The following is a 10,689-nucleotide window of genomic DNA, read 5'->3' as shown; positions in this document are numbered from 1 at the left end:
TTCAGATCTCACTTTTGCTGCAACAGCTCTGTTCTGTTGCAGCAAGAGAGACTGGATTTCAGCAGGGCTAACGTGGTAGTGACTTTTTGTTTCTCTGAAGTCAGCTGCCTATTGCCTGCTGCCAACTTCTAGCCACAGAAGTCGAACGCCCTATCATTTGAAGAGTCTGTATTTCAGGCTGCAGAAAATAGACATCCTCATTTCCGAAAGGTCACGCCAGTGCTAGTACAAAAATGTTCTCAGTAAACAGTGAAAAGCCCCAATGTATTTTTTTCTTTCAACATCAAAACAAATCCCTCCACACAAGCTCAAGTTTCAGCATTGCTCAGCTTCCCTGCCCTCTGCAGTGGGATGGGGTAAAGGGCAAGTCATCCCAGCACCTCACCCCACAAGCCAGATGCAGCTGCAATATGCACCATTTTACCAGCCAAATGGGGAAGTTGAGTTTTCAGAAATATGTTGTGGCTTTTGAGAAAAGTACTAACTGACACAGAATCTCCAGCAATTTCATTCCTGCTTCAACCAAGGAGCGTGCCCAGCGACACCCCGACCCCATCCTTGAGGCCAGAGACAATTGGGTCAATTCTTTCAAACTCCCACTAAATACAGTGAACCCTATCATACTGTTCCTTCCCTTCCCCATTCCTGGCACCAGCCAATCAAAACTACCATGAGGAATGCTGTGCTTATGGCATTGCTCATACTGCAATGCTCCAGAAGGCTCATCTCACAGACTGAGAAATAAGCGATGGGGTAGAATATTTAAATTGGGAAACAGCTTCAATTTCTTGCATTTCAAAGTATGCCATCCTCCTCCCTCTGCACTGGCGGGCACCCATTTCTGTCCCCCATCAGAGTTGGCCCCTTTGAACTCTGAGTGGAAGCAAAGCTAAATACTCAATGAGCCTCAGAAACTAAGATCTAGGGCTGTGCACTAGTCCGGCTATTCATATTGTGAGATTATTCAGTCATGTGACTATGGATTATTTCAGGTATGCACTAAGCACTCATCACTGCTGTTGTAATTCTAATTTACTAACGGGCAAAAGCAAAGACCCAATAAGAATTCCTCAGGAAACACAATTTTAAAAACCCACCTTTTTAATATTTGTAAAGCACTCTGGGATCCTGAGATGAAAAATGTCAAGTGCAAAATCCATAGTAGGTGAATATTCTTAGAAAGTTTGAGCATCCATTTTACGAGTGGGGGGGGATATATGCATTCTCTGTTGTGAAAACAATCTTTGATGAAAAAATCATAGCGATAGCAAAATGGCTGAAGTCTGCAAGTAAGCAATTGGGCATGGAAGTAGTCATCATAGCCTTGGTCTGGAGAAAATTGGTTTCAATTTGACAAAGCAACGAGTGTTTGAAAAGTCAAGTCAACATCTTGCATGATAAAGGTGAGTAAGGGTCTGAGCCAGCTCCCATTCAAGTCAAAACAAACACCTGTAAAGGTAAAGCATTGTCCTTACATCCACTCTGCAGGTGAACAGACAGATGTATGGAGAACTAAAACATGTAGACAGGGTGACTTTCTGCATGCCACAGGGCAATTCACTGGCAGTGTAAAACAGCCTAGTGCTTAGTTAGGAAATGGTACACTTGGTACAATGCCGCTCAAAGCTCGTCTACAGCAGGACAGTCAGGAAAGTTGAGATGAGTCAAAAAAAGCTGTGAAGCTAATGTGCATTAAATCCTTGTCAAGATTCTCTTTTTCATAAGTAAAGTGGATTTAGCTGGTTGTAGCTTAATCCTCCTTTGAGGATGACTATGGTACTTCTGAATGAGAGCATCCAGACAGGGGTTTTACTGCACTTTCAGTTACATGCATTAACTTCACAGCTTTAACTGTCTTAACTTGCCTGACCCTCCCCCTGTAGACAAGTCCTCAAGCAGGGCTGCCACATATTGCACATCTCTGTGATACTCGCACATTTGTCACCTGTTCCTGCAGCCCAGCAGAGAGGCCGAGTATTAGCGGAGCTACACAAATGGCTGCAACTGCAGCTCACAGCCACAAGAGCCCACTGTCGTGCCTGCTCCCCTATTGCATCACAGCTGGGAAGGAGCTACAACAAGCAGTGGGGAGAGGTCCAGCCCATCCCATCTTAATCCCAGCCAGTCCCCGCCAGCATCCAGCTTCCCTTGACAGCTGCCATATGGCCCTCAGCTTTCCCCCAGCACCCAGCTTCCCCCAGCAGCTTCACCCCAACACCTGTAGCCAGTACCCAGTCATGCCTTCAGTTCCCGTCCCTGACAGCCTCCCAGTGACAGCTGCCAGGTTCTGTGCAGCGCTATGTCCAACCCCTGCTACTGCTTGTGGCATGATGCATTCCCTTTGAGCTTAAGGTCCCTTGCAAACTGACTTGTTAGCTTGCATAAAATGTCTCACATGGAGTGGCGCAAAACTGGGCAGTTCTGTTCAGGAAAGCTGTTCAGCCAATAAGGTTAGAGATGGATTTTCACTCAAGGGGTACCCTCTGAAAGTGTAGTTGTGGCTGGGGCTGGTTCCCCAAACTGCAAGGGCTCCCTCTCTTCCCTCCCAAGCCTAAATTAGCACAATCTCCAGCTGCTATCAAGCAGCCTAGCCCATGACTGGCTTGGCCTTTTCACTGTTTACTAGTGGTCCCAACCAAACTCACATTAGCTGGATGTGAGCAGCGCATAAGCTGCTGCTCCTCTTTACCTTCAAAGATCTGTGTAAGTCAGCTCCTGTTTGCATCTCCCCTTTCCTACTCTCTGCCCAAGCTTCTCTTCTGCCAAAATCAATTCAAGGATACCGAGGTTACGTCTACATTGCACCAGGGAGCAAGCATCAGACCCCATGTGGACAGACTCACACAAGCTGGGCTCGAGCTAACGCGCTAAAAATAGCAGTGTGGACATTGCAGCTCAGACTCTTAAGCCCACCTAGCCTGCTGGGTTGGAGCTCAGGTGACTTGCCTGAGCGACTGCCCAAGCCACAGCATCAACACTGCTATTTTTAGCACGTTAGCTCAAGCTGAGCTAATGTGAGTCTGTTTACCCGGGCTGGTAGGCACACTCCCTGCCGCAGTGTAGACATACCTCAGGGCTCCCTGCAGACCCAGACAAATAGTTGATTCAAATTGTGATGGGGATTACAGCATGAGAGCATGGCAGCAACAGGAGCTGGGAAGTCCTTGAAGCTGCCTCCGTCAGGGTAGTGGCTGTAGGACCAAGCAAATAGGGGAATGGAGGATGGGTGGAGGGAATCCAGATGGGACAAGCTTCCCCCCTCCACCAGAAATGAACTCTAGTATCCCCACGTCCTGCCCCGCTTGTCTGAGCAGGGGCTGTGGACCAGGTAGCAGCAAGACACAGCGGTTGGGCAATGAGCTCTGGCTTGCTCTGTGGTCTGGAGGACTCTGCCAGCAGCAAAAATTAACACCACTGTTCCTCCCTTGGGATGCCCCACCCACAGTAGTTTGGTAGCCTGTATGAGCCAGCTGGGAAAGGGTACCTACCATCCACTCCAGGCACACTGCACCGAGCTTAAAAATACACAGCACACAATTCCAGCAGCAGCTGCTCTCAGCCACCTACCCAGAGCAAACCAGGGAGTTTAGAAATTAAATTCATCCTTCCCCTACAACTGGCCATCCTCCCCGTTCTCCCCACTTTTCCCATCGTATTTGGGGTCAGGAAGGAATTTCTCCCCAGGTCACATTGGAAGGGACATTAGGGATTTTCCACCTTCCTCTGCAGCACAACTCACCTGCTAGGATCTGGGCATATCCCACCTAATCAATTCCCTGCCATGGCAGGTGCTTCAGGCATTGGAGCACCTTGGTCTCTCCTTTTCTCCGCCTGTGGCCACAACAGTTTAGTCTGTGGACTGATTTCAGAATGGTCGCAGTGTTAGTCTGTATCAGCAAAAAAAACAAACAAACAAACAAACAAACAAAAAACCACAAGGAGTACTTGTGGCACCTTAGAGACTAACACATTTATTTGGGCATAAGCTTTCATGGGCTAAAACCCACTTCATCAGATGCATGCAGTGGAAAATACAATAGGAAGATATATATGCACAGAGAACATGAAAAAATGGGTGTTGCCATACCAACTGTAACGAGACCAATTAATTAAGGTGAGCCATTATCAGCAGGAGAAAAAAACCTTTTGTAGTTATAATCAGGATGGCCCATTTCAAACAGTTGACAAGAAGGTGTGAGTAACAGTAGGGGGAAAAATTAGCATGGGGAAATAGTTTTACTTTGTGCAATGACCCATCCACTCCCAGCTTTTATTCAAGCCTAATTTAATGGTGTCCAGTTTGCAAATTAATTCCAATTCTGCAGTTTCTCATTGGAGTCTGTTTTTGAAGTTTTTTTGTTGGAGAATTGTGACTTTTAGGTCTGAAATTGAGTGACCAGGGAGATTGAAGTGTTCTCCGACTGGTTTTTGAATGTTATAATTCTTGACGTCTGATTTGTGTCCATTTATTCTTTTGCATAGAGATTGTCCAGTTTGGCCAATGTACATGGCAGAGGGACATTGTATGCCATCATGTGCCAAAAACCAGAACTGGAATTCTTTTCCCCCTACTGTTACTCACACCTTCTTGTCAACTGTTTGAAATGGGCCATCCTGATTATCACTACAAAAGGTTTTTTCTCTCCCGCTAATAGCCCACCTTAATTAACTGGTCTTGTTACAGTTGGTATGGCAACACCCATTTTTTCATGTTCTCTGTGTGTATAGATATATATATCTTCCTACTGTATTTTCCACTGCATGCATCCGATGAAGTGGCTTTTAGCCCATGAAAGCTTATGCCCAAATACATTTGTTAGTCTCTAAGGTGCCACAAGTACTCCTTGTTTTTTTTCTATGGACTGAAATGCTTTGATTTAGCTGAAGTTGTTGGGCTCAGTGTAGGGGTATTTGAGTGGAATTCTCTGGCCTGTGTTATGCCGGTCATACCTGACGATTGAATGGTCCATTTTGGCCTAAACTCTATGACACCTTCTCTCTTGCTTTTCCTTGTGCCTGGCAGAGGCTACTGCTGGGCACTTACCAAACTGTCTCCTTCAGAAAGCACCCAGAGACACAGCTGTGCATAGGATCCTCCAGTTCCAATGCCCATAGTCCACTTGGACCCAAGGCCCACTAATCTCTATAGGGGAATCTGAGCCTAAATTCTGCAGCAGTTTCACATACATCCCAAAATGGGGGCTGCGTTGATTGCATTATTCACTTTCATATTTAATGCAGTCATCCCAGCAGGCCCCGCCCGTTGGGTATTCAACTGACTTTTTTACACTCCTTCCCCCTTAAGGTAGTCAGTGCACTGCAGGTTCTGTAATGACAGTGCACAGCTGCATGTGGGGGAAAGGAGAAGCTACAGGATTTGGCAGCTGGGTTGGGGGCAGTTGGTACCCAGAAAAGAGTGGGTGGTGACTTGAGGTTCCAGAACAGTAGCTGGGCCAGAGGCCTGTTCTAATATCAGAAGGAGATATGCTTCTTACCATAAACTGTAGGGCTGATGAGGTTTGTAAAACTCATCGATGCACTGCTTCTACAACTGCAGGACAAGTCTTTGAGATGGCAGAGGAGCAACACCTTTTGCTGATGTGTCAACAAACCACAGCTTGTCATCACCCCCACAGCTCTTCTAAATGGGGTATGCAGCGCGGGGCATCTAGGGGACACACTGACTTTTGCGGTTGGCATGAGCTTCCACTTCCTCATCTTTGCTTTCGGTTCAGTTCTTTCCTGTTTCATTGCGAGCAGCTGTCTGAACCAAAACCTCAGCCTGTACAGCTTTGCAGAGAAGGTGCATGACAGCAGGCCACCCTCTGCTTCTGTGTTGGAAGGCCAAGCAGAGATGGCAACTTGATGGGAGGGTTGTGGTTGGGGTGGTGGAGCAACAGATAGTTTGACCTAAATATACAAATGGTGAAGTGGAAAGGAAAACGTGGATGGTGGCTGAAGGCTGAGAGAAGAACATATGCCTGGATTAAGAAGTTCCAGGACCTTCTTGAGCTGACGGTGGTGGTAGTGATTGGCAGGGGCCATCACTGATAGGATGCTTCTGGCATGGCTGGGGACACTAAGAGCAGCAGAAGAGGGATTAACTGGTTCACAGTAGAATACTGCCACAGCTTTTGTGGAGCATTTTGTGGTAAGTGCTATCATACAGGACTCTTGGAAGGTCAACACATCAAAGAGGGCGTGCCAGATCTATGGAACAGCACTGGCAGAGGTGTTTCTCCTGGCCTTGCTGATACACAAAGAAAAACTGATGCTGCTCGGATGATGTTCAAAATCTGACAGAAAACGGACATGGAAGAATCCAGTGGGAAGGAACGGAAAACAAGATGGGAAAAATCATTAAATGAGAAATTTAAATCACAAAGGCAAAGAAAGGAGCTGCAAATGAAGGCTGATGCAAGAGGCAAAACATTGAATGTCTACAGTATTGATATTACAAAAGCATTACTCTAAGAAACACATGACAGGAAAGGTGATGCTGAGATAACACAGGAAGAGACTCACTAAGGGGACTATTTTTCTGCTATTTTAGGGGTTTCCTGTAATCCAAAAGGTATTGGGGGGAAAACCCCTAAGAATATGCGCTCTTTACAGAAATAGTATCTAGCTAACTGATGGATCTGAAAACATATGGGTGTATTTCTAGTGGTGACCTGCAGGGATTGGTTCTTAGCCCAATTTTTCAATGATCTGGAAGAAAACCAAGTATTGCTGATAAATTTGTATGTTGTCAGATTGGTGGGGTGCTAAATAAGGGGGGAAGTGGCTGACACAGAGCCAGCTGAATTACTTGGTACACTGGGCACAGTCAAATAACATGCATCTTAATTAGGGCTGTCAAGCAATTAAAAAATTAAATTGCAATTAATTGCATGATTAAACAATAGAATACCATTTATTTAATATTTTTGGATGTTTTCTACATTTTCAAATATATTGATTTCAATTACAACACAGAATACAAAGTGTACAGTTCTCACTTTATATTTATTTTTGATTACAAATATTTGCATTGTAAAAACAGTATTTTTCAATTCCCCCATTGCAAGTACTCTAGTGCAATCTCTATCATGAAAGTTGAATTTACAAATGTAGAATTATGTAAAAAAAAAAAAAAAAAAAAACCTGCATTCAAAAATAAAACAAAGTCTACTCAGTCCTACTTTGTGTTCAGCCAATCGCCAAGACAAACAAGTTTGTTTACATTAATGGGAGATAATGCTGCCTGATTCTTATTTACGTCACCTGAAAGTGAGAATAGGAGTTTGCATGGCACTTTTGTAGCCGGCATTGCAAGGTATTTACGTGCCAGCTATGCTAAACATTTGTATGCCCCTTCATGCTTCAGCCACCATTCCAGAGAATATACTTCCATGCTAATAACAGGTTCTGCTCGAAAACCATCCAAAGCAGCGCAGACCGATATGTTCATTTTAGTCATCTGAGTCAGATGCCACCAGCAGCAGATTGGTTTTCTTTTTTGGTGGTTCGGGTTCTGTAGTTTCTGCATCGCAGTGTTGCTCTTTTAAGACTTCTGAAAGCATGCTCCACGCCTTGTCTCTCAGATTTTGGAAGGCACTTCAAATTCTTAAACCTTAAAACTTTAGTTGACTGAGTGGACTTGTAGGCTATAAAGTTTTACATTGTTTTGTTTTTGAGTGCAGTTATGTAACAACAACAACAAAAATCTACATTTGTAAGTTGCACCTCCACAATAAAGATATTGTACTACAGTATTTGTATGAGGTGAATTGAAAAATACTATTTCTTTTGTTTGCCATTTTTACAATGCAAATATTTGAAAAAAAAAATAAAGTGAGCACTGTCAAGTTTGTATGCTGTGTTGTAATTGAGAGATATATTTGAAAATGTAGAAGAACATCCAAAAATAAATTTCAGTTGGTATTCTATTGTTTAATAGTGCACTTAAAACTGCGATTAATCGTGATTAATTTTTTTTTTAGTTAATCGTGTGAGTTAACTGCGATTAATCGACAGCCCTAATCTTCATACACCCAAATGCAAGCTCATACATTCAGGAACAAAGAGCACAGGATCTACTTACAAAGTGAGGGACTGCATTCTGGAAAGCAGTAACTCTGAAAAGGATTTAGGGGTCACAGTGGACAAACAAGTCATTGTGAGCTCCCCGGGTGATGCTGTGGCAAGGAGGATTAACTCAATCCTGGGATATATAAATAGGGCAACATCAAAATATTACTTCTGCATATGGCTATGGTGAGAACATTATTGGAACCCTATGTTCAGGTCTTTCAACACTTAGGAACAACGTTGAAAAAATTGGAAGAAAGTTCAGAGAAGAGCCACAAGAATGACTCATGGTCTGGGAAATGTGTGTTAAAGTCAAGACTAAAGGAGATTTGCTTAGCTGATCAAAAACAAGAGGCCATTTGATCATGGTCTAAGTACCCACCTGGGGAGAAGATCTGATACTAGAGCAGGACTCTATCTAACAAGAGAGACTACAGCTCAGGATGTTGGTAAATGAAACAAATTATACAGTAGACGGAAGCCTCTTAGCTTGTACAGGAGTCCCTCATTAAGTGTGATCAGTTTTACTTCCCTGTGCCCCCTCAAATCTACAGTGTGCCAGGAGTAACTTCCTTCCCAAAAGGGTAATGGATGGTGAACTAATTCCAGCGAAGTGAAAGCACAATTGGTGTCCTTTGCTGTGACAGCACTGCCCCCTGCTGGAAATAAGGTATAACTTTTTAACAAGTGAGGATAACTCACCATTGGAAGAAGAAAAGGAGTACTTGTGGCACCTTAGAGACTAACCCAATTTATTTGAGCATAAGCTTTCGTGAGCTACAGCTCACTTCATCGGATGAAGTGTGCTGTAGCTCACGAAAGCTTATGCCCAAATAAATTGGTTAGTCTCTAAGGTGCCACAAGTACTCCTTTTCTTTTTGCGAATACAGACTAACACGGCTGTTACTCAAACTCACCATTGGAAGAGTTTGTCATGGTGGATTCTCCGTCACTGGCAATTTTAAAAATCAAGATTGGATGTTTTTTAAAGATCTGCTCTAGTTCAAAAGAAGTTGTTCTGGGGAGGTCCTATGGCCTGTTTTATACAAAAGATGATCACAAAGGTCCCTTCTGACCATGGAATCCAGACAGTGCTTTCCCCCACCCGTGTTACGTATAAGCACTGAGCTTTGTGTATGATGCAAACAAACAAAGCAAAACAAGCATTAAATAAGCTATAATGCAGCACAGTCCTCAGGCAAGAAGTGAACAAAGGATTTTGGATGAGATAAGAGGAGCTCATTCTGGAATCCTCTAGCTTGCACAGTAGCTTCCATGCAAAGGTTGAGAAATGTACCCCATACACTCTGGCTTTACTACAGCAGGGCCTTGTGCAATCTCTGAGCTGCCAAATCAGACACACTGTTTAGAAAAGAAAATAACCCCTGCCCTGCTTCCCCCCGCCTCCCCTCCCCTCCAATCCGGACTCTCCCATTGCCAAAAAAAGTTGGGGAGAGGCTGTGCAGACAGGATAGTGAAGCAGTTTGGTCTGGAATGACTGCACCTGAAATGTATCAAGTGTATTGACTTGCCAAATATTAAGGCAAATGTCAAAATGTTCTGTGTGTACCATGAAATGGGTAATAGGTTTCCCCTAAGAAACTGATTAACTTTATCTGGCTTTACCACTGACAGGCATTTATTAAATTAATAAATAAATTAAATTAAATTTATTACTGTTGTTCCTCTGAATAAACTGCATGTGGGTCTTGGGAAGCTGGTAGCCCAGGTAATGTCTCAGTAACACACACTGGCTGACTGACATGTCATCTTTGGAAGTTAAGATTGACCAAGGAAAGTCTGGCCACAATTTGCTAAAAATGGTATTTTCTGCATTGAGACATAGTAAAGTAAGCTCAAAAAATCTGAGTCTCCTCTTTTGGCTGACTCTGCGGTATATGGGATGTGATGGAATTCGAGAGTTAGATTCTCTTATCAAACAAAACTGAACCTATAAAGCAGTATGGCCTCCCTCCTTAAACTAAACAGCAGAATATCCTCATGCTCTATGGGAGGAGAGAGAAATGGACAGAATATAACAAACTGAACTTATTTAATTCAGTATTTTGAAAGGAGTAAATACCTTGGTGGGTCAGTTTACACTACAATTAAACAGCCCCTTAGCCCAAGTCCCACAAGCCCAAGTCAGCTGGCACTGGCCAGCCATAGGTGTCCAACTGGAGTGTAGACACCCCCGCCCCCCTCACAGAAAAAGACTGCAACTAGTTAATTAAGAGAAGAAAATAAGAGGAGCTAAGATACAGGTACAAAAAAGTGAGTGGCATAGAGAAAGTAAGTGAGGGTTTCCTAATTCACTCTTTTAGCAAAGAGCACGGGGACCATGGGAGTAAAAGGAATGTCTTACCTGGGGAGAATGGCCATTGTTTCTACTTCCCTCACTGGTAAGTTGATTTAAGCTTTCAAACATTCTCCAGGTCTTTTCCCCCTTCTGCAGTGACAGCTGGGCCCTCTGATGGTTTCTCGAGACAAAGGAGCTCCCACCTTTGGCCCAAGCTAATGAAGCAGGCGTCTGATCTGGCCCTAAACTTCCTCTGCTTTTCTTTCCTCAGGCTACAATCTTCACTTCTCTCTGTGGATATGTCTATGCTACAAGCA

General features: G+C 43.9%; 1 long non-coding RNA gene across 1 annotated transcript; it reads right to left on the bottom strand.

The window, feature by feature from the left end:
* Positions 1 to 279: 279 nt before the first annotated feature.
* Positions 280 to 4,000, bottom strand: LOC122461495. The gene is made up of 2 exons (XR_006283426.1): positions 3,740 to 4,000; positions 280 to 1,449 (listed from the first exon to the last, which is right to left on the bottom strand). It is a non-coding gene; the product is annotated as an uncharacterized LOC122461495 (long non-coding RNA).
* Positions 4,001 to 10,689: the final 6,689 nt, after the last annotated feature.

Source organism: Chelonia mydas, chromosome 8 (assembly GCF_015237465.2).
Source record: "Chelonia mydas isolate rCheMyd1 chromosome 8, rCheMyd1.pri.v2, whole genome shotgun sequence".
NCBI lineage: Eukaryota > Metazoa > Chordata > Testudines > Cheloniidae > Chelonia > Chelonia mydas.
This window is presented reverse-complemented; position numbering and strand designations above follow the sequence as displayed.